This window comes from Malaya genurostris, chromosome 3 (assembly GCF_030247185.1).
Source record: "Malaya genurostris strain Urasoe2022 chromosome 3, Malgen_1.1, whole genome shotgun sequence".
NCBI classification, from domain to species: domain Eukaryota; kingdom Metazoa; phylum Arthropoda; class Insecta; order Diptera; family Culicidae; genus Malaya; species Malaya genurostris.
Genome location: NC_080572.1, coordinates 109,429,227 through 109,450,495, shown reverse-complemented (window position 1 = coordinate 109,450,495; position 21,269 = coordinate 109,429,227).

Below are 21,269 nucleotides of genomic sequence, written 5' to 3'. Positions count from 1 at the left end.
TTGAAATTAATGAAATTTTAAATTAAATTAACTAGGCTAAATTAGTCTTCGATTAGACTCCTAGCTAGCCTTAAAAAAGGCTGATTAATTTCTTAGTCACTCTAATATCACTCTTTGTATCACTTAGTCACTTAGTTAGTGATTCAGGTAGCCTTGAAAAAGACTGAAGCCTTGAATCAATGAAACTCTAGGTAGCCAGAAAAAAATTCCAGGAGCCAAGAGCTATACGCGTGCGGTGCGAACGACTGTTCAACACCGACTGACGTCCAAAAGCTTGTTATTTATTTTATAATAACTTTCGCATGCTATAGTAAGTATCCGGAGTATTCGATCGAAACAATCCGATTCGAACGAAATACAGTAGTGTTCTGAAGTCTTCAGGGAGTAGTCTCTGAATTACGTCACAATTGCCCTTTTATCTTTATTTTGCTGGAAGTTCTAGGGTTAATCTCTACTGACCGATTTTTCAAAAAACTGATGCGAATGTTGGCAGTGCTGGTGTCTCAAGTTCATAAGAAAACCATTCACTCCTACTGCTGCTCTTGAGGCCCTCCTGTACATCAGTCGATGTCGATGAAGATCGAAGCAAAAGATTCATTCTTGTGCTATTGACAAAGCTTGAAAACTTGCGCTCAGACAAATTCAATTTTGCATCTGGATACGTTCCAAAGTCTGTTGCAGTTTTTCAAACATCAGCATTCTGGTCAAAGCTCGAAGTAAAAATTTCAGTATTTTTTCGGAGGAGCATATTAATTGTTTTCTCTGTTTTGTGCTGTCTTGCCAAGTTATCCTCTATAGAAATCGTTTCAAAGTCCCCTTTATTCTTTCTTTTCCATGAGGAATATGGTGAGGTCATTCGATTGACCTGACCTGATTGACCACCCTGTATACAAACAGAACATATTTTTTAAGCGAGTGTCTCAGTGCTATTCTTTGATAAACGAAAAAGAAAAACCTGTTTTAATCCACCTAGTGATGTAATGATGCCTTTCTCATATCAATCATGGTGTTCTTCGAAATAATTTTCTTCGATTCTGAAAAGAATAACCGAAATTGATTTCTTTGACTGTCGACAGATAAAAACTATCAATTGGAGAAGATTTTAGGTCGATTTAGAAATTTTTTTACGGTTTTTCTCCCTTTTCAGTGACGGTAAAAAAATTTTAACACACTCTACCCTATATTTCCAGATCCGGAAGTTAGATACGGATGAAATTCAAGAATTACGTATGGAAGCATAGGAGCTTCCATTTGAACCTAAGTTTGTGAAAATCGGTCGCGCCATCTATGAGAAAAGTTAGAACACATATTTTCATTTTTTTGCACATTTTACCCCATAACTCCGGAACCGGATCCGGAAGTCAGATCCAAATAATATTCAGGAATTTTGTACGTGACCACAAGACCTTACATTTGAATCTAAGTTTGTGAAAATCGGTTCAGCCGTCTCCGAGAAATGTTAGTGCAATAAACGTTACTTACACACATATGCACACACACACACACACACACACACACACACACACACACACTAACACACACACAGGCATTGATTTGCTCGATGAACTGTGTCGAATGGTATGTGACACTAGTTTTTACTACTCGGTTTTTCAAGTGACTGCATAACCTTTCTATATGAGGTAAAAAGCTTACTTTTGATTCTGTTACATATCCCTGGTATGTTGGACAGGTGCAGGTAGTTTTGCTTTGTTCCCTTAGAGTCATTTTGCCTTTTTTACTTCTTTTTACAAATATAAAAAATAAGTATAGAATTCCAGGGTTGTTACGAAAAATTTCAAATTCAAAACGCGTCTATTCCGCGCGAAGTCGAAAACTAAAACGCACGATATTCAAGCGATGCGCTTACAGCACTATTTATATGCAGGTGATACTTACCGCAGAACTTGAAAATCCACTTGATTATAATTTAAAAATCTGCATATGTTTGTCATATAAACACAATAAATAAGTCCGCTTACAGTATGTCACTTTGAGAAACCCCATGAAACCGATTTCATTTTTATTCTCTTGCTTACAATTTTGTGATTTTGAAAGAAGTTAAACAACAATTTTTTTGCTACAAGATTTTCTTGCTTGGCAAGCTTTTCCTTCCTGATAAGAAGAATTTTATTGTAGACCACATCAGAATGATCTGATTTAATCTTTTTAATTTCAGTTTCAATTTTTTATCGCCTACTGTTTAGCTTTTGTTTTCAAAGATAGTGCCTTCTCTTGTTGTCGGATTTTACACGGAATTTTCTTCTTTTCCTCTTCATATTTTATTCTTTTATCTGGACCAGGGCAAAGCCCCAGGTATAAAATCTCCTCATCTTTTGCATAAACAGATTACAGTCATCCAAATGATACATTTCCTTAAATCTGGTGCTTCTATAGTAACTAAATCTAATCAGACAATAACATGCGAAAAGATTTCTGGATAACATTACGAGATAAATGAAAGTCGAAAAAATGGCTCGTTATATCCATAATTAGTTCTAGCATAGGAAATTCGAAGAAACAAATAGGATCGAAGATTACGACGTCGAATGTCTAATTGTAACAATTGCGATAGATCGGAGCAAACGATTCGCGACTGAAGTAAGTCTGCCAGAAAACTAGCCTTTCAAACATCGTGAAGGACAGATCATACATCGAGACCAATCAGTTTGCAGCGGTCATGGTATCTCGTTAAGTTTAAAGGATATGTCCATGGAAGACGTCGGAGAGCGAATCGGACAAATTTGCGTGGAATCACTTCAATGCGTTGGATATCGTGTTCATATTCGAGAGTTGAGCGAACTAAAGTGCAATACAGATTCTTCAAGCAATGTACATCAGAGAATTTTTTAGTAACGCGGAAAATAAATCCTAGACTCTATGTGCTCATTTAAATTTACCTTGGAATCCAGAAGAACACCCAGCTCTTTAAAAGACGATGCGCGTTCGAGAACAGTTTGTGAAATATTATAGTCGAACTTGAATACAGACTGTTTGCGACTAAAAGAGATGACGAAACATTTAGAGACATTTAAATCTATTTTGTTCATGTTACTCTGTTTTGTTCATGAACTCTGAGTCAGCTGAAGATTTTATCATATGAAATATTTCAAAGTTATCGGCGAACGATAGTTTCATACACTTGATCGGAACATTTATATCGTTGGGATACAATAAAAATGTAAACTGTCCAAGGTGACTCGAGGAAATCCAGAGGAAACAGAAAATGGTGAGGTTGTACAGTCTCCTATTTTCGTTATCATTTCACGACCAGTTACATTAAAAAAATATCCGTTAAGGGCTGAGTACAGTACCGTAAAGTGGTAGGTTTTTTCCTATTTTCCCGTTTCAAATTAAATTTTCTTGAAAACGGTGCAGATTATAGAAAAACCCATCTGACAATGTCTTCGAAATTTAGTTGAGAATATTCTGTGAAATTTTCAGAATGATTCATTTAGTTTAGCGGTCGTGTTGTATTTTTTTTCTGACTGAAGGACTGCTGAAAATTGGAACGCTCGGAAGTGCATACCTCTACTTGTTCATCGAATATCTCGCCTTTGAAGGCTTGTATCATAAATCTACCGTGACAAAGTCTTGATAATTTAGTTTAGATGCGATTAGTACATAAAAACATATATGTTATCGCGATAAAAATAAAGTCTTGTATTTTTCTGTGAAACAAAGTCAGTTTCAATGCATCCACCTTTTTTTTCGCCTTAATCCCAGTCTACTTAACTTGGAGATCGTTATGTGATGATTGATTCTGTCGAACGCAGTAGAGAAATCGCTTTTTAACACTCCTAATACCAAGCCTAAAAAAGTTGGAACGGTAACTTTGAGCTATCATAGCTCAGTTGTTACTTGACCAATTTCGATAAATTTTACACCCTCGAATTTTGTGAAGTTTGTAGATTAATGTAAGTGTATCATTATTGACGATCGTTCAGGAAAAACTAATGAAAAGCTGATTTTTCCCGTTCCAAGTTTTTTTTCAAGCTCAAAATGTGCCCTATCTGCATTCATGCGGCACCTGCATCGCGAATCGGATATTGAGAACCTCAACTTTACCGAGTCATAACTTTTTTGTTAGTCAACCGATCTTCAAAATTTGTTCACCATTGGAAAGGTACTACTTCCAGAAATAAAATGCACTGAAAAAAACTAAAAATAGGGTTGTCTACCCAAAGTTATAATGAAAACTGTACATAGATGACCCAAGAAAAGATGAGACTTTTTACAATGATCGTAAATATCTCGAAATTCAAAGCGATGACCTATAGATTTTTACACATCATTCGATTGCTAGTGATACTAGCTACAATTTTCGCTCAACTACCATTCCTGCACAAACAAAAGAAAAGAGTAAAAAATCGATGAATTCATAAATATATATGAAATTTTCATTTTTTTCACATGTTTGTATATAACTCAAAAATTAAAACGATGACATATACATTTTTTTGAATCAAAATATTGGAATCATTACCAGAAACAATGTATTGATGATCAAAATTATATATCCGCTCGAAGAAGCTCGAAAAATTTGGTACAAATACAGAGAATTTCTATTATTGGGAAATTTTGCCAAATAAAATCAAATCAAAACTTTGAAATTTTATGACATATATTTTTTATTATTTTATTTCGAAATTTATTATAAACAAAATTTACAAAGAAAACTGAAACTTGGATTTCACTGAAAATTTTAAAAACTTTAGTAAATAACCTAAAACTCTAAAAATAGTTATATTTTTGTATTGGACAAACGATCCAAACAATTTTTATGCACAACCCAAATGAACTGATAACTACCAAAATTCTGATTTTGTTGTAGGTTTGCCGTAGAGTCTCAAAAAGTAGGCAAAAGATCGGAAATTTTAAAATTTTCGAGTTTAATTGCATTGCACAGTGGTCCGGATCCACAATTTAGGGGGACAAAACATTTGTGGCTTAACCTTATGCTTTAGAGCTATGATGTCTTCAAAACAAATTATCAGTGAAGATAAGCCATATGTCGATGTACATGGTATTAGGGTGGCTCTTATTATTAAGGTGATCCAAAACTTATTTTACGGATGTATTGAGATATAGGACTGCATTCTTCGGCAAATTTGTAGATAAACTTATATCGAGCAGCTTTGCTGAGGACACCATAGTAGTATCTGCAACGGTTTTAGTGTTACAGCTATTTTTGAAGAGCAACTTAGGGTGTTCCTCAAAAAATCTGATTTTTCGCTCTAGCATTTATATTTTTCTCTTTTCGTATCTTTGAACATCTTTTAGAGTTTGTTAAAACCAATTTTTTAATGACTGGCGCATTCTGGTAGCGTTTTCTGAACCGAAGTTATGAGCAAAACTAGTTCAAAAACAGGTTATATCTAAACTGCTATATCTAACATTAAGGCAAACGAAAAAAAATCCGTTTCTTGTATTTGACAGAAAATATGTTCGAGCATGTTTATAAAAAAAGGCGGAGGAGATATTTTTTAAATTTTTTAAAACTTATGTTCAAACATTGGGTTTTTTCATTGAAAATTATTCGTATCATGTAAGTCATTTATTCGTATCATGTAAGTATTTTTGTTCTAAAGTGTGAAATTGATTCAAGTGCATATTCGGGAAGAAATCGTTCTGCATTCTTCGGGGAATGCAGAATGGTGTCGCTTTTGTAAAATCTCTAAGGCCTCTCGGTGGTTGGAGGTTTTCTCAACCATGCATTTTGGCACCTGCAGATCGTTCAGCATTCTTTCGGGGATGCAGGACGATTTATTTCTTTATGTTTTGTGCTGTTTTCCCACTTCACCCAATTCCCTTCCATGTTCTTTTTATCCTTCTCCTTCCATCCCTGAGAAGCTACGGCAAGGCACGTATCTCCAAATAACTAGCGGAACATGCCACTTAAGCCAATTAGTTCTGATAACATATGTGTAGGGTTTCATTCAGTAAAAAACATTCAAACGAAGAGGTTGTTTTTCGAGACGGAGACAACTGTAAGCTGCAAATAGTTTGGTTGGTTGGTGCTAATCGCAAAGGCTGCTGCAAAGCTAATATTCGTGGCGATTCCAGTTTCATAAGTACCTGAAATAGTGGAACTCACTTCACTGAGAAAGATGGCCTAACCGATTTGAGAACTGTTTCATTTTGTTGGTTCCGGGTTGGCGGTTCAGGGTATAGGGCACTGGTCTTACAAACCAGTTGTCAGATGTTCGAGCCCCGACCTGGAAGGATTCATAGTGTCAGTAGGATCCATAGTACTAGCCATGCAATGATTCTGTACACTAAGAATCGGTTGCTTTTTCATTTTGTAGGTTACACTAGTTCATGCACTAGCTTTCATGTTTTTCAAAAATCAAACAAAACTGTTTGAAGAATACATTTTTATATATGAATAAGAGAGATATGAGAAAGGCATCATTACACAACTAGGTGGATAAAAAAAAGTTTTACTTAATTTCGTATGATTTTTTGTGCTAAATTCGGAATTCTACTTTTTCTGAATTGTTTACTAATAGAAAATTCAAATAATTTTCGAAATCTACACATTCCGAAATAATTCTAAGTTTGTCATATTTAAATGTTAATATTCGATCGATTATAATTGATGTCGTTTAGAATAGCGGGAAATTTAAGATATATGTTTTTGTTCTTAATTGCTTGTAAAACAAAAATCAAGCAATATTTTTTTTTAAATTGTAGTTGGTTTCTTTTGCCATGGGTTAGTATATGAAATTCATATAGTTCTACGTTCTATTTCTTATTGTACAAAGCCATTAAAATAATTTAAAATTTTTGTGTTGTCACAAAATTTATTTTATTAATGAAAAAAAAATCCAACGTCTCTTTGAAACAGATGAAATCAGAACGGATTCCAATATATCAGAAATTTTGAAATTTCCGATCTTCTACCGATTTTTTGAGATTTTACGGAAAATCTAAAACAAAAAAAAAACCTAATTTTAGTAGTTATCTATTCCGTTAGGGTTGTGCATGAAAATTGTTTAGATCTTTTGTCCAATTCCATAATTATTTTTCGAGTTTAGGTTTATTTACCACAATTTTTAAGATTATCAGTTAAATCCAAGTTTCAGTTTTCTTGTAAATTTTGTTCATAATAAATTTCCAACTAAAATAATAAAAAGATATATGTCATAAAATTTCAAAGTTTTGATTTGTTTTTTTTTTGCAAAATTTTCCCAATAATAGAAATTCTCTGTATTTGTACCAAATTTCTTGAGCTTCTTCGAACGGATATATAATTTTGTTAATCAATACATTGTTTCTGATAATGATTCCAATATTTTGAATCAAAAAAATGTACATGTCATCGCTTTAATTTTTGAGTTATATACAAACATGTGAAAAAAAATGAAAAATTCATATATATATTTATAAATTTATCGATTTTTTAATGTTTTCTTTTGATTGTGCAGGAATGGTAGTTGAGCGAAAATTGTGGCTGGTATCGATAGCAATCGAATGATGTATAAAAATATATAGGTCATCGCTTTGAATTTCGAGATATTTACGATCATTGTAAAAAGTCTCATCTTTTCTTAGGTCATCTATGTACAGTTTTCATTATAACTTTGGGTAGACAACCCTATTTTTAGTTTTTTCAGTGCATTCTATTTGTGGAAGTAGTACCTTTCCAATGGTGAACAAATTTTGAAGATCGGTTGACTAACAACAAAGTTATGACTCGGCAAAGTTGAAGTGTTCATTATTTTCTAAGCGACGTTTATGCCACAGGAAAGAAAATTGGAAAGCAGATAGGGCATATTGAGCGCGTGAAAAAAACTTGGAACGGGAAAAATGAAATTTTCATTGGTTTTTCTTTACCAATCAACTTCTACAAAGTTTTTGAATCAATCTACGAACTTCACAAAATTCGAGGGTGTAGAATTTATTGAGATTCGTTGAAAAACAGCTGAGCTATAACAGCTCAAAGTTACCGTTCCAACTTTTTTTGAGGCTTGGTATTTGGAGTGTTAAAGTACGTGTGATGAAGGAAGTGTAGGTTACTATAGTGTAGGAATGTGGAAGTTGAACGCTTTGGCATGAATCCATGCTGAGTCTAAGATATGTAGTCAGAGCAACTAAGTGTTAAAAAATCCAGAGCTTTAATTCATAACAACTTCGATACAGTGCACAAGGCAGAAATTGTACGGTAGTTGGATACTTTTGTAAATTGGAAACACATAGGATTTCTTCCATATTTCAGGAAAAAGTCCAAAACGCAGAGAGCAATTGAAAATGTTGGATAGGGGAACCAACAAACTATTAGAACAATATCTTATCACCACGGATGGTATTCCGTCGGGTCTAGCACTAAATGAACGATTTAACTTTTTCTTCTTCGTTCCTTTTCTTGCCCAACTAGAGATCGGAGGGCGTGAAATCGTTTGTTTTGTCCACTGAAGAAAATTTTGATTTTATCAAGCCCTCCTCGTGAATTTTGGTTGTCATAAGGTTTTCACCAGCTCGACCAATTGCTGAAACGTTCACCAATCTTCAATATTTTAAGGTTTCTTGAAACTCACAAGCTTCGAAAATTTGCAAAGAGCTTCTTTTTTCTCGAACAAATGATTCACAAAAGTGAAACAATGTTTCTTGAAATTCGCGCGAAATCCGCACAATCACAACAAAATCTGAGCAGAAACCGCACGAAATCCGAGAAAACGCGACCGTAACAACCCTGGAATTCGCTCAAACTTTCGTAAAATTTTCCGAGTATCATATGCCAATCGATTCAGCTCGACGAACTGAGCAAATGTCCGCGTGTGAGTATTGTCAACAAAGAGGTCGAGATCTCAGAGATGACTGGACCGATTTTGATCAAACTAATCGCAAATGAAAGGTTTCCCCGTCACTCTGAACGAATGGTTGGCTATTGAATAATTTTGAGACCGGATGTTTACATTTTGAGTTATACTAAGTCAAAATGATCATTTTTTGACAATATCTGTCACAATTGACCTTAAAAACAGAATATGTTTTTTAACTTAGATTCCTCACAGTAATAACTATCCAATAAGCCATAGATTGTTGAAATCCGTTCATTTTTATCGGAGATGTCAATTAATTTTGTTTACGTTTCGTCTTAGACTCATCAGTGCATAGCAGTTCAAATTGAACTGCTTAATGCGAATCTAGGCAGTTCAATTTCAACCGCTAAGCAGACGTAAAGTTTCTGCTATTTGCAGAACGGATTTTCGACATTAACTAGCTGATTCAGGATTGGTCATTCATTGCACTGATGAATCTGAGACGAAACGTAAACGTAGTTTGATTTGCACTGATGAGTCTAAACGTTTTTCTTAGCACCTAAAAGACAATGCACAGCGCCCCGTTTCATTACGTTTTTATTTTAGTACGTTCGTTTTCGGCAACATAATCGTTCGAACATGACATATATATTAGAAACATGGCAGTATTTTCAAATTCAAAGCAATTTCATATTTATATTAATTTATACTGCTTGTAACAATAATTGCTTATTACATCCTTATATCGTTCGAAGAAGTTTGTCGAGATAAGCAAATTTGTGTGTGGAAAAAAATCATTAATTTTTCTCGGAGATGGCTTAACTGATTTTTACAAATTCAGACTCATATGAACAGTTCTATGCTCCCATATTTGGTTTCTGAATTTCATTTGGATCCGACTTCTGGTTCCGGAACTACAGAATAAAATATGTAATGAAACTAAAATAATGTCACTCATTTTGCTCGTTGCTCAGATCCGACTTCCGGCTCACGAGATACTGGGTGATCGGTGTAAAAATTTTACATAAATTTATCGAGTTTGTCGTGTTAACAGATTTCGAAAGTTGACGACCAACTTCCGGTTTTTCCGGTATTCGGTTTTCGATCCCGGAAGGTACCCAAATTTTTTATGTGAAACGCACTACGACTTCTCTAAGATGGCTACACTGATTTTCAATAATTTCGAATCTAATGAAATGATTGACAATCCATTAGGCGAATTTAACTGACTTCGAATACACCGATTTCCGAATTCCGTTTCCGAAAGTATCGGGAATAGAGAAGCTAAAAGAAAGCGAAAACGAATTTAATGAACAAAAATTGAAATTAATGTAAACTTATGGTCCCATACCAAATTGTTAAATTTTGTCCGATTCCGACTTCCAATTTTGAAAATTACATGGTGATGAGTTTTTAAAATTCAAACCGTCATAGAAGATGACGATACAGAAAAATCTTCAAAGTTGGGCTCAAAACTATTTCAATTTATTCATCATACTAATTCATGGACATACAAACTATTTTTGATTATGCTGGTCTCTGAACACGGTTTCTGGAAGTATCATAAATAATGACAAAAATTTTAAAGAGGAACTCACTTCTACATCTCATGAAATGCTAAATCGATTGTTATACGTTTATATTGAAAGGAATAATTTGAGGGTTTCATATAATTTATATCTTCGATTCGTCTTGCAGCTCTAAAATTTTCAGTTACAACCCATTTAAAACGACGGTCATTAAAATAATTTCATGAAAACTATACACAACGAAGAATATTCACGCGAAAAACACATGCTGATTGATAGAAAAGAGAATTATCTCACTGCTAGGTGGATTAAGCATGTTTTTTCCAAAAATTCCTAATGCATAATAAAGAACAACGTTTAAAAAATGGAAAAAATAGCTTACGAAAAATATATATATTGAAATATTACTAAAATTAAATACAGAAAAATATCTCTGCACGGAAATGCCGCTTTGAATGTTGTATTTCATTCGGTTGCTGATAGGTTTTTCCTTCAAAAGTATGCTTGAAAATTTCCTCTGTTGCTATTTTGGTAAATTTCAACTTATGTAAGCGAACTCAGTTTCATTACATCTCTTATCAGACATGTTCCCCCTCCCAATCTGGCCGCAGAAAAACTTTAAGCATTTTCAAAGCACCACATTTCTCGCTTTGTTCTTCATGGAAACCTACATTTTCACCCACTAACCTCGTTGAGAAGGTGACTGCCACACTAGATTGCAGAACTTTTCGACAAACGACTATCGTTGTAACCACAAGCCCTAGACACCGTTGTTTGCCCCCGTCACATCCCGTCACTCGTCTCGCGTTGCATAAGTGTTCCCGGTAGAGCATCAAATACGCACTGGTGGCATCTCGTAAATGTCATCAAATTGATTTACAACAGTGAATGGGTAGACGACACGAGCAGTCGCTATCTCAGGTTCCAACTTCCAAATGTGTTGAAAGGAATAATTTGACAAGCGGGATATCCTTAACGCTGAATTCGGAGAATTTAACCATTGTTTCAATTGCTGTTTCAATGTTAAATTAACACCATGGTTGACATAATTTCACTTTTCTTATAAAATGTACAGCGCTATGGAGTATTTAAATCAAATTAGTAAATATTCTTTTAGAGAAACCGAAAAAGGCGGGGGGGGGGGGGGGTTAATGAATAGGAATATAACTGGCATGCTTCTTTCACACTTCCGTACATCGATAATCGTTCGTATTAGTTGATTTATTGTGTGAATTTTTTTAACTTTTTCTTATTCATTTTCTGAATTGTTTCGGCGCATCCATTTAAATTTGAAAGATACACAAAAATTCGTATTCACGTTCACCAGTAATGCCTCCATAACTATTTCAATTATTTACACGATGTTTACAACTGCTGAGTATTTTTGCAGTAATTTATGTATCTACATCAGAACAGGAACTGAATTTAAGAACTGTAATCGGACCATGGCACAAGCTTAGAACTCAGTAGCAAAACTCAGTTTCGGGATCCAGACCAATACTTCATTTCATGAAATTTCGGATTTCGGGTTCCGAATTTAGTTCTAGAACTAAATTCAGAATTTAAATTCCGAACATGAATTAATCAAGACAAAAAAAAATTATTAACAAAGCCTGTTTTTTCACAATCTTGTTCGAAAGCTTTCAGGTTGACGCGGTTGATGCAAATGATGCAGAATTGTCTAATGACGGACCGATCGAAGTGTTTCGATGATCTGGACGATGTTCGGACCGATGCGGCTCGAAAAAATTCACTGGGTAAATTCTAATATCGGACGAATCGTACTCGAAATTCATACGCTCGTTCAATGTTACTTTAAAGTGAGTACAATTTCACTCACTTTTGCTAAAAGTGGAACTACCATATAGTAAGTGAAGTTAAATTTATTCACTTTTGAGCACGAATGAGCAAGAATTTTCCCAATTTTTGTCAAAAAACTTCTAACTTACCTTTGACGGAACACAATTCTCAAATAAAATAAAATAAAATTGTCGACTGTGGCGTTATTTTATGATGTACAGAAAGGTGCTTCCACACAGCAATATAAGAATTGTAACAATCTCAATGTGATTATCAATCGATGTAAAAAAAATTAGACGTACTGAATATCAAATGCAATAATATTTTGTTTTCAAGAAATATTGCAGATGAATCATACGTTATTACATCGAAATAACGTATTGAGTAGATTACATCAGCTTGGCTGAATACTTAGCCAATTCTGATAGGGTATTATACATCCTTTCGTGTAATATTACAACCTTTAGAACGACACCAACACATTTGTGTTATTACATCAAAATTGCTGTTCATAACTACACTTTATATGATGTGCATCGATTACGATAGAATATCACAACAATCCGCTGTTTTAAAGTTTGTACACGGAAAGAAATCCGTTACTGCTGTCATGATTAAAAAATCATGAGACCAATCATTTCAAATTCTCATGAAACCATGAGCAATAACTGTTCTCCCATGAAAATTAATCATGGTTCGAAAATACGTTATTTGAAGAATGTATTTCTTTCAAAGCTCGTAACTCCAATTTTTTATCCGGATGTCACTTTGAACCCTCTACCTCAAGTGATGTGATGTTAGATTGCTTAATAGATTAATGGTAAGGCAAAAAGCATATATTGAAAACCAAGAACTACTGAAAATGTTTATTTGATCCTGAAGCATATTCATGTAATAATCGTGTTATTTTACCCACATGTTGACAGATAATTGACTACATAAAGATAATGAACCGAAAATTGACATCATAAGGGACTAAGTACGGCTACGCTTTTCATTTGACAAAAATCAATGTTATATTTTTCTTGAATGTATTTTTTACATATTTGATGTAACCGTTGTTGTTAGATTAATATTCCGAGAGCTAACGTAAACCAAAAAATAAATTCGATTGTTAATTTGGAGCACTATCTAACAAAAATCAGAAAAAAAATTGTTCAACCACTTTGATTAATTTGTTTTATAGATATAACAACATGCAAACGATGTTTTGAAAACATAAAAGGAAAAATCAATCCGCGATATTTTCAAGAATTCGACATAGAGTTTCTTTTTAAGAGATTTGTTTTACACGTGTTTTTTCATACAGTTCGTTTAAATTCAGAAACACAAAATCAAAACTGGAGCAATGAACGTAAGTAAACACGTTATTTTAGGCGTCGTCGTTTTACAAAAACATAATATTTTAATTGTTAATGATTCTGATTGAAATAAGTTCGTCGTGCTTTTCCCTGTTTTGCTGTTCAAATGTACGTCATTCGAGACATTAGTTAAAATCGCGTAAAAAATTCGTTCATCACACCATTCCATTAACTCATATTTGAAATCTTCATATTTTAAAACATAACGCCTGAATTTATGTGTCAAGTGCGTTACGTTTAAATTTCAGCGAAATCAGTCCAAATTGATCATGATCCGAGAAGTTTTAATCATGGTGTATTATCTTAACATGACAATATACTATTTTCTCCTTTTGCTATTTATTAAGGTAAAAGTCTCTGAGGTATCGATACAAAAAATCCCCGATTCTTGAAAGAAAGTATCGATACCTCAAAGCAGGCGCGTATACAGGGGGGGGTTTTAGGGGTTCAAACCCCCCCCCCCCCCCCCCCCCCGAAACAAAAAATTATAACCCATGGGAAACATTGTGATATAAATTGTACATGTGTTGATTTATCACCATGTTCTAAAACCCCCCCCGAAAATTTTCTCTGGCTACGCGCCTGCCTCAAAGTATCGACTCGGTATCGAACATCCCTATTTCGCAATGGCAAAAAATCCAATCGATACTTTCTTTCCACTTCAAATAATCATTGAAAACCTGTAAATGCTTCTACAATCAAGTTTTTAAAAACTTCCTCGCACAGCGGTTTCGAAGTATGAGGAATTATTTTTTTCCAATGTAACAATTACTCAATTTTATTAATCAATATTACTCGCTTTTGGACATTCAACAAAATAAGCGAAAATGAATACAAATTGCTCGCTTGAGAATCAAAATTGAACGAGCGTGTACGATTGCGATTCGAAAAAAAAAATGGTTTCGTACATTAGAGGCACCATTTGTACGGATTTTTAAACCCAAATACAGAATTCAGATTTGATACAGATTTGTACAGAACTGCTGTTACTAATTCCCAAAGTGCGCCGGAATATCCGAAATTCTCCTTCAAAAGTGGATGTTGACCGCTGGTTTCTAGGACGCTCTGAAACAAAATATGCAGGTTTTAAGATGCTGTTTAGTAATGAAATCAAATTTTAAAGTTCAATTGACAGAAACACCACAATGAGTCTTTCCACATGAATTATTACCTGTTTCTGATATCTTAGTGACAACTAGACCACGCCTCGACAACAATGATTCAAGCGTGAATTAGTTCTTTCTTTTATTTTCATTGCAATTTCAATATTCTAACGAGTAATTTCCAAAGACAAAGCAGTTTTTGACCATCCAAAAGATTTGTTGGGGTGACCAAACCCTCCCAATATTTTGGTAACTGGAATAAATATTTGAAAATATGTTTGAAATATCTTACGATACAAAAAATTTTTCTGCTATCCCCAAATTTTTTGCTCCGAATTCGTTCATATTTCTTAACTAAGTGTACTACAATGTAGTATACTTTACCACTTTCGAATATTGGTTGTTACTGGAATAGTTGAAAAATGTTTGTGATCGTGTCACAACATTCGGAAGAGAAACTAAACTTGCTTACTTGGTTGCTTTTTATGAAAATCATCCTTCGCGCATGCAAATGTATGCATCAGAATTTTGTCTATGGATAATCTGAAACAATAAACAATGTAATAAATAAATTTATAAATATTTTCCGTAACATGCTGAGTATGTAGACATTTTAGCTTTGTGTTTCATCATAGATTTTCTATGATGTTTTTTTCTTTCACAATTTACCGGATTGATTTTATATTTGACGCCTTACTCTTCACAAAACTTTCATGTTAAAACCACAAGCTTTCGATTAATATTGGGAACTTTCAAGAAATAGCAGTAATGGCTCCGTTATAATCAAAAGAGAAAGTAAACAAAGAGAGATTTTCGGTTGCAGTTTGTCGTGGTACTTTCGAATTACTATAGTTGTTCCAGTACTAAATGTGGTGCAAAGCAAACAAGTAAACTCGTTCTACACTCAACAAAAAATCCACACGTTAATGATACGTGATGACATTCTCGTTGCATTTTCCAAAAGTTTCTTTTATTTTACGTATTTTTCAGATTTGCTGAACGAACTGAAAACATAATAGTGATATCCGATCTCCTATGCGTACACTATGTGTACAATTTAATGTATTTGTTTCAAGTTTCAATGTTTCTGGAATTTTTTCAGTAATACTTTTTTTTTAATTACACCATCAAATGGATTGAGCTCGAACGCCACTCGAAAAAAACAATCAAAAAAGTGTTGTTGAGAATATCATTAAATTCATTTCCGAAATTTGTGCACCACTGAAAGAAATAAATCTTAATAATAAATTAAATGACAGTAAATAAATTGAAAATTTTGCTGTTACCATATTTATATGCTCCGAAATTCGTAACAGAAATGTTATGGTTGAATAACAATCATGTTACAATTATAACTAATTTTTAGGCCTTTTCCAAACCATAGCGACAAGAATAATATTGGTAAATTAGATTTATCATTCAATTTAAACAATGCATCGCAGTTGAATTTTTCAATCGGAGACCAATGACTTTTTCTAAGTGTGTATTTATTCTATGAAAGTAGGTCGGATGGTACCGAACAGTGCAGTAAAACTTCATTCAATTCAATTGAAACTGAATGTGGAGCACATTGACGATCTCTCTACTGCAGTAAACTTCACTCTCTGACACATACAATGTTTGCTGACGGCCCGAACGGGCGCCATTCAGTTCATCACTCGTTTCTCTTCAATCGAGGCTCAGTTTAACCACCGTCAATTGATCTCTTGAAGTAACAAAATATCTTTTTCAATGGTGTGAGAGCGGCCTTCAAATGATTCGAATTGATTCAAGATAATAAATGAAAGACAAACCAGATAGCTGAAATGTCAATCAAAGTCAAATGAATTAATAGGGATATACTAACGGTCAGCGACCGTGAATTTCATTTTCATCTTTTATTATTCGATTGAAAATGAAATTTTATCGCACTGTACCGAATATAGGTATATTTGCATTTGGCCGATCAGACTTACTCGACATTCGTTTTTTCCCTCTTCGGCTTTTACCGAGTTGCCGACGCGTGCATGGATTAGTAGGTAGGAACCAATTCATACACAACCTAACCGAAATGAGCCTGTTTCATATGTGTTCCACTGAATTCAGGACGGCGCTAGTGTACCTAAACAATACGGGTGCAATGAATTACGAAACAAAAAGATTGCAAGAGAAACCAGTACTTTATTACGTTATTTACGGTCACTGTGTATGCGTCCAGCAATATATTTAAAAGGAGCGTAATTTTCATATTGTAACCCATGCAAGAACTCCTGAATGATATGAAAATATTGCGAATTTTTCTAACAGCGCTTCATAGCAACAAACTCATCAATAACACACGTCATAAATGTCATGCGTATTTTGTAATCTTTCTATCTTTTAATTCACTCTGCCCTACGTCTTCTCTTTGGTCTAAAAAGATAACTATTAATAATAATTGATAGAGTTAGAAATGAAGTGTTTTTTTAAATGTGGTGAGGACTAAAGTGTACCTAACATATTAAGTCCTATCAATGAAAACTCAAGGAATTACTAGGAGTATTTGTTATCATTGGATGATCATCTAACGACTCGGATAAAGATAAGAGAACCACAGATTTAATCTTGGTTTTCAAATTAGTAGTATTGTTCTTCAAGATTCAGTCGAATAAATTACTTCACGTTCTATTTATAAACCTTCTATTGATGAAAAGAGAAAAATTATACTTATACTAAACCATTATTTTATTAATATCAAGAAATGCAAGAAAAATTTATTTTACTTATATAAATATAAAAAATTAATCCGCAGATTGTCGAAAAACAGATACGTTATTTCCAAATATTATTTCATTTACGACGCCATTGTGGAACCAGGGGACCAAAACTTTTACTTATTTTCTCGATGTATAGGAGCTGTCAAGTTGTCCACGGGTTGGTTCCGACCTCCCAATACATGCACGCGTCGGCAGCTCGGTTAAAGCCGAAGAGGGAAAAAACGAAAGTCGAATAGATCTTATAACATAATGGAATAAAACGGAAGTAATATGTAAACAAACCACTGATAACTGTCAAACAATGTTCATCCAGCTCATTTTGTGAGGTTATGTCATGTTCGTGCAAAACCTAATTTGTTGTTCTCTCTGTCACGATTGGCTTTGTGAGAACTTGTATGCACACCTTCAAGAGAGGCTTCAGCGGCTTTTGCTTATGACCAGAGATGCCAGGCTCACAGATTAATATGTGTTTCACAGATTCTGGATATAAATGATACAGATTTCCGAAACCTATCACAGACTGACAATGGTCTTCCAAATGCTAAGAAAAACCAGTGAAAATGTTTTTGCCACAGAGCGTTTAAAAGTGGTGAAACTCACAGAAATGAGTGGCGAGTTGCTCAATCGGTAATTTTCGGTTACAAAGAACTGTTACATTTGATTTCATACCACATGAGCAGTGCACAACCCGTAAATTTTGTCACGAAAAGCCACTCGTATATGCATTGGAAGAACAATCTATCTATTTGCATCTATTGTTGTTATGTATGATCAGAGCATTTAATGAAATGATAACTTCCAAATCGAGTCACTATTTTGTTCAAATACATTCTTGCAAATATAAAAGCAAAACCAATGAGCAGTAGAAAAACAATACAATTTTTGGCGGCATTTCCCGTTTCCGGAAATAGGCAGTATCCGCAGTTCTGACTGTGTAATTTGTTTTCTTTTTTTCGCACACTACAACATTATTGAAAGGCTCAACACGTAAAAATGCAGAACGAAATAGTGGCGAAACTGCAAAGCCATACACATTAGCTTCTTCGATTTTTTTTTTGCGCCCGCATCCGTGGTCACGCAGTCCAGTCGCCAGCAACGCAATCGAACAAAAAGAGCAGCAATAATTAGAGAACACAAAAGCAATTCTTTTTCGTCCGAAATTTACACGTAATTCTCGACTGCGAACGTGCGGCTGCTGCTTAATGAGCCTGGTGAGTAGCCGTATCTAGCCGAGTTCTCCCGAGCTAGCGGCCAGCGGAATCACTAATTCACATTTCATCTCGTCTTCTCAGCTGGTCAGCACTTTTGCCCGCGTCGGATGGAGGGTGGTGGCGTCGGGGGTGATTTTTCGCTTTCCCCACCCCAACTGTGCGTCCTCATTTATGCCGGAAAGCCTCGAAGAAGGATGGCACTTTCGCTCACTTCACGGGGCGGCCACAGACCGGGGCGACCATATCCGCAGCATTATCTTATCTTAATTTAAGGCAAACTGTAATAATTTCGAATGCGCACGATTTTCGCAGTTCATAAAAATGGAGCTTTTTGACGTGATTCGCAGGACGCGGATCGAGTGGAGTGCTCTGTAGTCCGGCGTTGAAAAGTTTTTTTTATAGGCACACATTTTCGGTTTCTTGTCGACCATCACGTATTATTCATTTGGAAAGTTAGTCGTTTTGGATAATTCTTTATGGCACTGCCAGGTGATTCTGTGCTGCTGGATTGCTGCAATTTTCTTAAATTAAAGTGCTAGACATTAACAAAATGTGACAGGTCAGTAGGTTTTATTTTTGGAAAATAAACGAAAGTACAGCTACAGTATGATGTTAAATATAAAACGTTTCAAATTTAAATCTAATTACTAACTTTAACTCCTCTGCATCGAGAATATGAACAAATTTTTAATTTATATGCTAATTACTGCAAAATAAAGACCTAGTCCTTCAGGAAATGAAAACTTTCGAACACGTGTACTAATGTGGTATGAGTTGTTTCGAAGCACGTTAGATAGCATAAGCACGGAATTGATTTTGTAAGACATCATCAAAAAGCCTCGCTGTAACGAACGTCGTTTAAAAAAGTGCTTTTTCAGATTAGTTTACTTTTTATCTATTGCTATCTGGTGTCAGTTCAGTTCATTTTAGTCAAAACTATTTAATACGCCGTGGAACATGGTTTTGCGACGGGTGCCAGGTTATAATGCGGGTTTTTTTTTATCTTGAAAGGAAGAGTACATGTTGATTGTAAATATTAAGTTTAAGGAACTTTAGTCAAAGTAAAGCTTGCTTCATTTAGAATTGGAACAAACTTTTGCTCATATTGTGGCGCTCCTCGTGGACAGATTTGGAAGTTCTTGGCGCCCACGTGTCGGGAATTTTGTCAGCTTCACGTATGATTTTTGACATTCTGCAAATCGACTGCACTTTGTAAACAATCAACATGGAAGACGAAAGAAGGGAAAAAATCGTGCACAGTTATTTGGAAAATCCATTGTGATCTGCATCTGGGCTGGCTAAACAGCTAAAATTGCCCACAAATACCGTATGGCGCGTTATCAAACGGTATAAGGAAACATTGACGACGATTCGGAAGCCTCAAACCAATCGTCGGAGTGGAACTGTCGACCGGAAACTGCGTGGTAAGATTTTGAAGACGATTAAGAGGAATCCTAATCTGTCGGACCGTGATTAGGCCAGAAAATTCGGTGCTGCCCATAGTACCGTGAGGAGAATTCGACTCCGGGAAGGAATCAAGTCGTATCGAGCTAGCAAACAGCCAAATCGGACCATAAATAGTGTGGTCAAAATTCGTGCTCGGAAACTATATGACCAAGTGCTAACCAAGCTCGACGGGTGTCTTCTGATGGTCGATGAAACCTATGTCAAGGCTGACTTCGGGCAAATCCCAGGTCAAAAATTTTACCTGGTAGCGGCACGGGGGGATGTTCCAGCCAAATTTAAATTTGTTTTTGCCGACAAATTGCAAGAAAATTTATTATTTGGCATGGCATTTGCAACTGTGGCAAAAAAAAAGAACGAAAGTTTTCGTTATAAATAAGACAATGACATCGGAACTATACCAAAAAGAGTGTCTCCAAAAACGAATCTTGGCGTTCATTCTATCCCACGACCATCCCGTAATGTTTTGGCCAGATTTGGCAAGCTGTCATTACAGCAAAGTCGTTCAAGAATGGTATGCAAAGAAAGGGGTCCAGTTTGTTCCGAAAAACCTTAACCCACCCAACTGCCCCCAGTTCCGCCCTATTGAGAAATACTCGGCAATCATGAAGAGGAGACTCAAGGCATAGGGAAAGGTTGTCAAAGATATCAATCAGATGACGACCTGGTGGAATAAGATAGCTAAAACGATGGACGAAGAAGATGTGCACCGCCTAATGAGCCGTGTCACAGGAAAAATTCGAGAATTCCTTCGAAACCGTGACGAATTATTTTATCCGCATTTTTTCTTAAAAGTATGAAAAAAACGCTACATTTGTATAAAAAAAGATCTTGAATTCAATAATAAATAACTGAAATACAGGCAATTGTCTTTGTTCTAATTCTATCTGAAGCAAGCTTTAGTTGCTATCGAAACCTATGCATATTTTTCTATTAACTTTTCATCTTTTAAAGCGATCCAATCGTGAAGTCATTTTCATAATTAGTAAAGTGCTACACTGCAAGTGCGTGAGACAATGATTAAAACAAATAATAGTCGGAAGAGACCAAATCTAGGGGGTATGGCGTGTGGAACAATAGTTCTCATCTGAGTTCAGAAAAGAAGTTTTTGACCCCTTTTGCAGTGGGTTGGGGTGGTGTTGTCGTACTGTGACAAGACTTTTTCATGTTTTGTAGAGCTTTATGTGCTCGTTTTTCGATCAATGGTTTATTCAATTTAATCATTTGCTGACGAGAATGATAATCATTTGTTTATGGTTTGAGAAGCTCCTTGACCAGCTTGGTTTTCTTTCCGAGGCAAATAG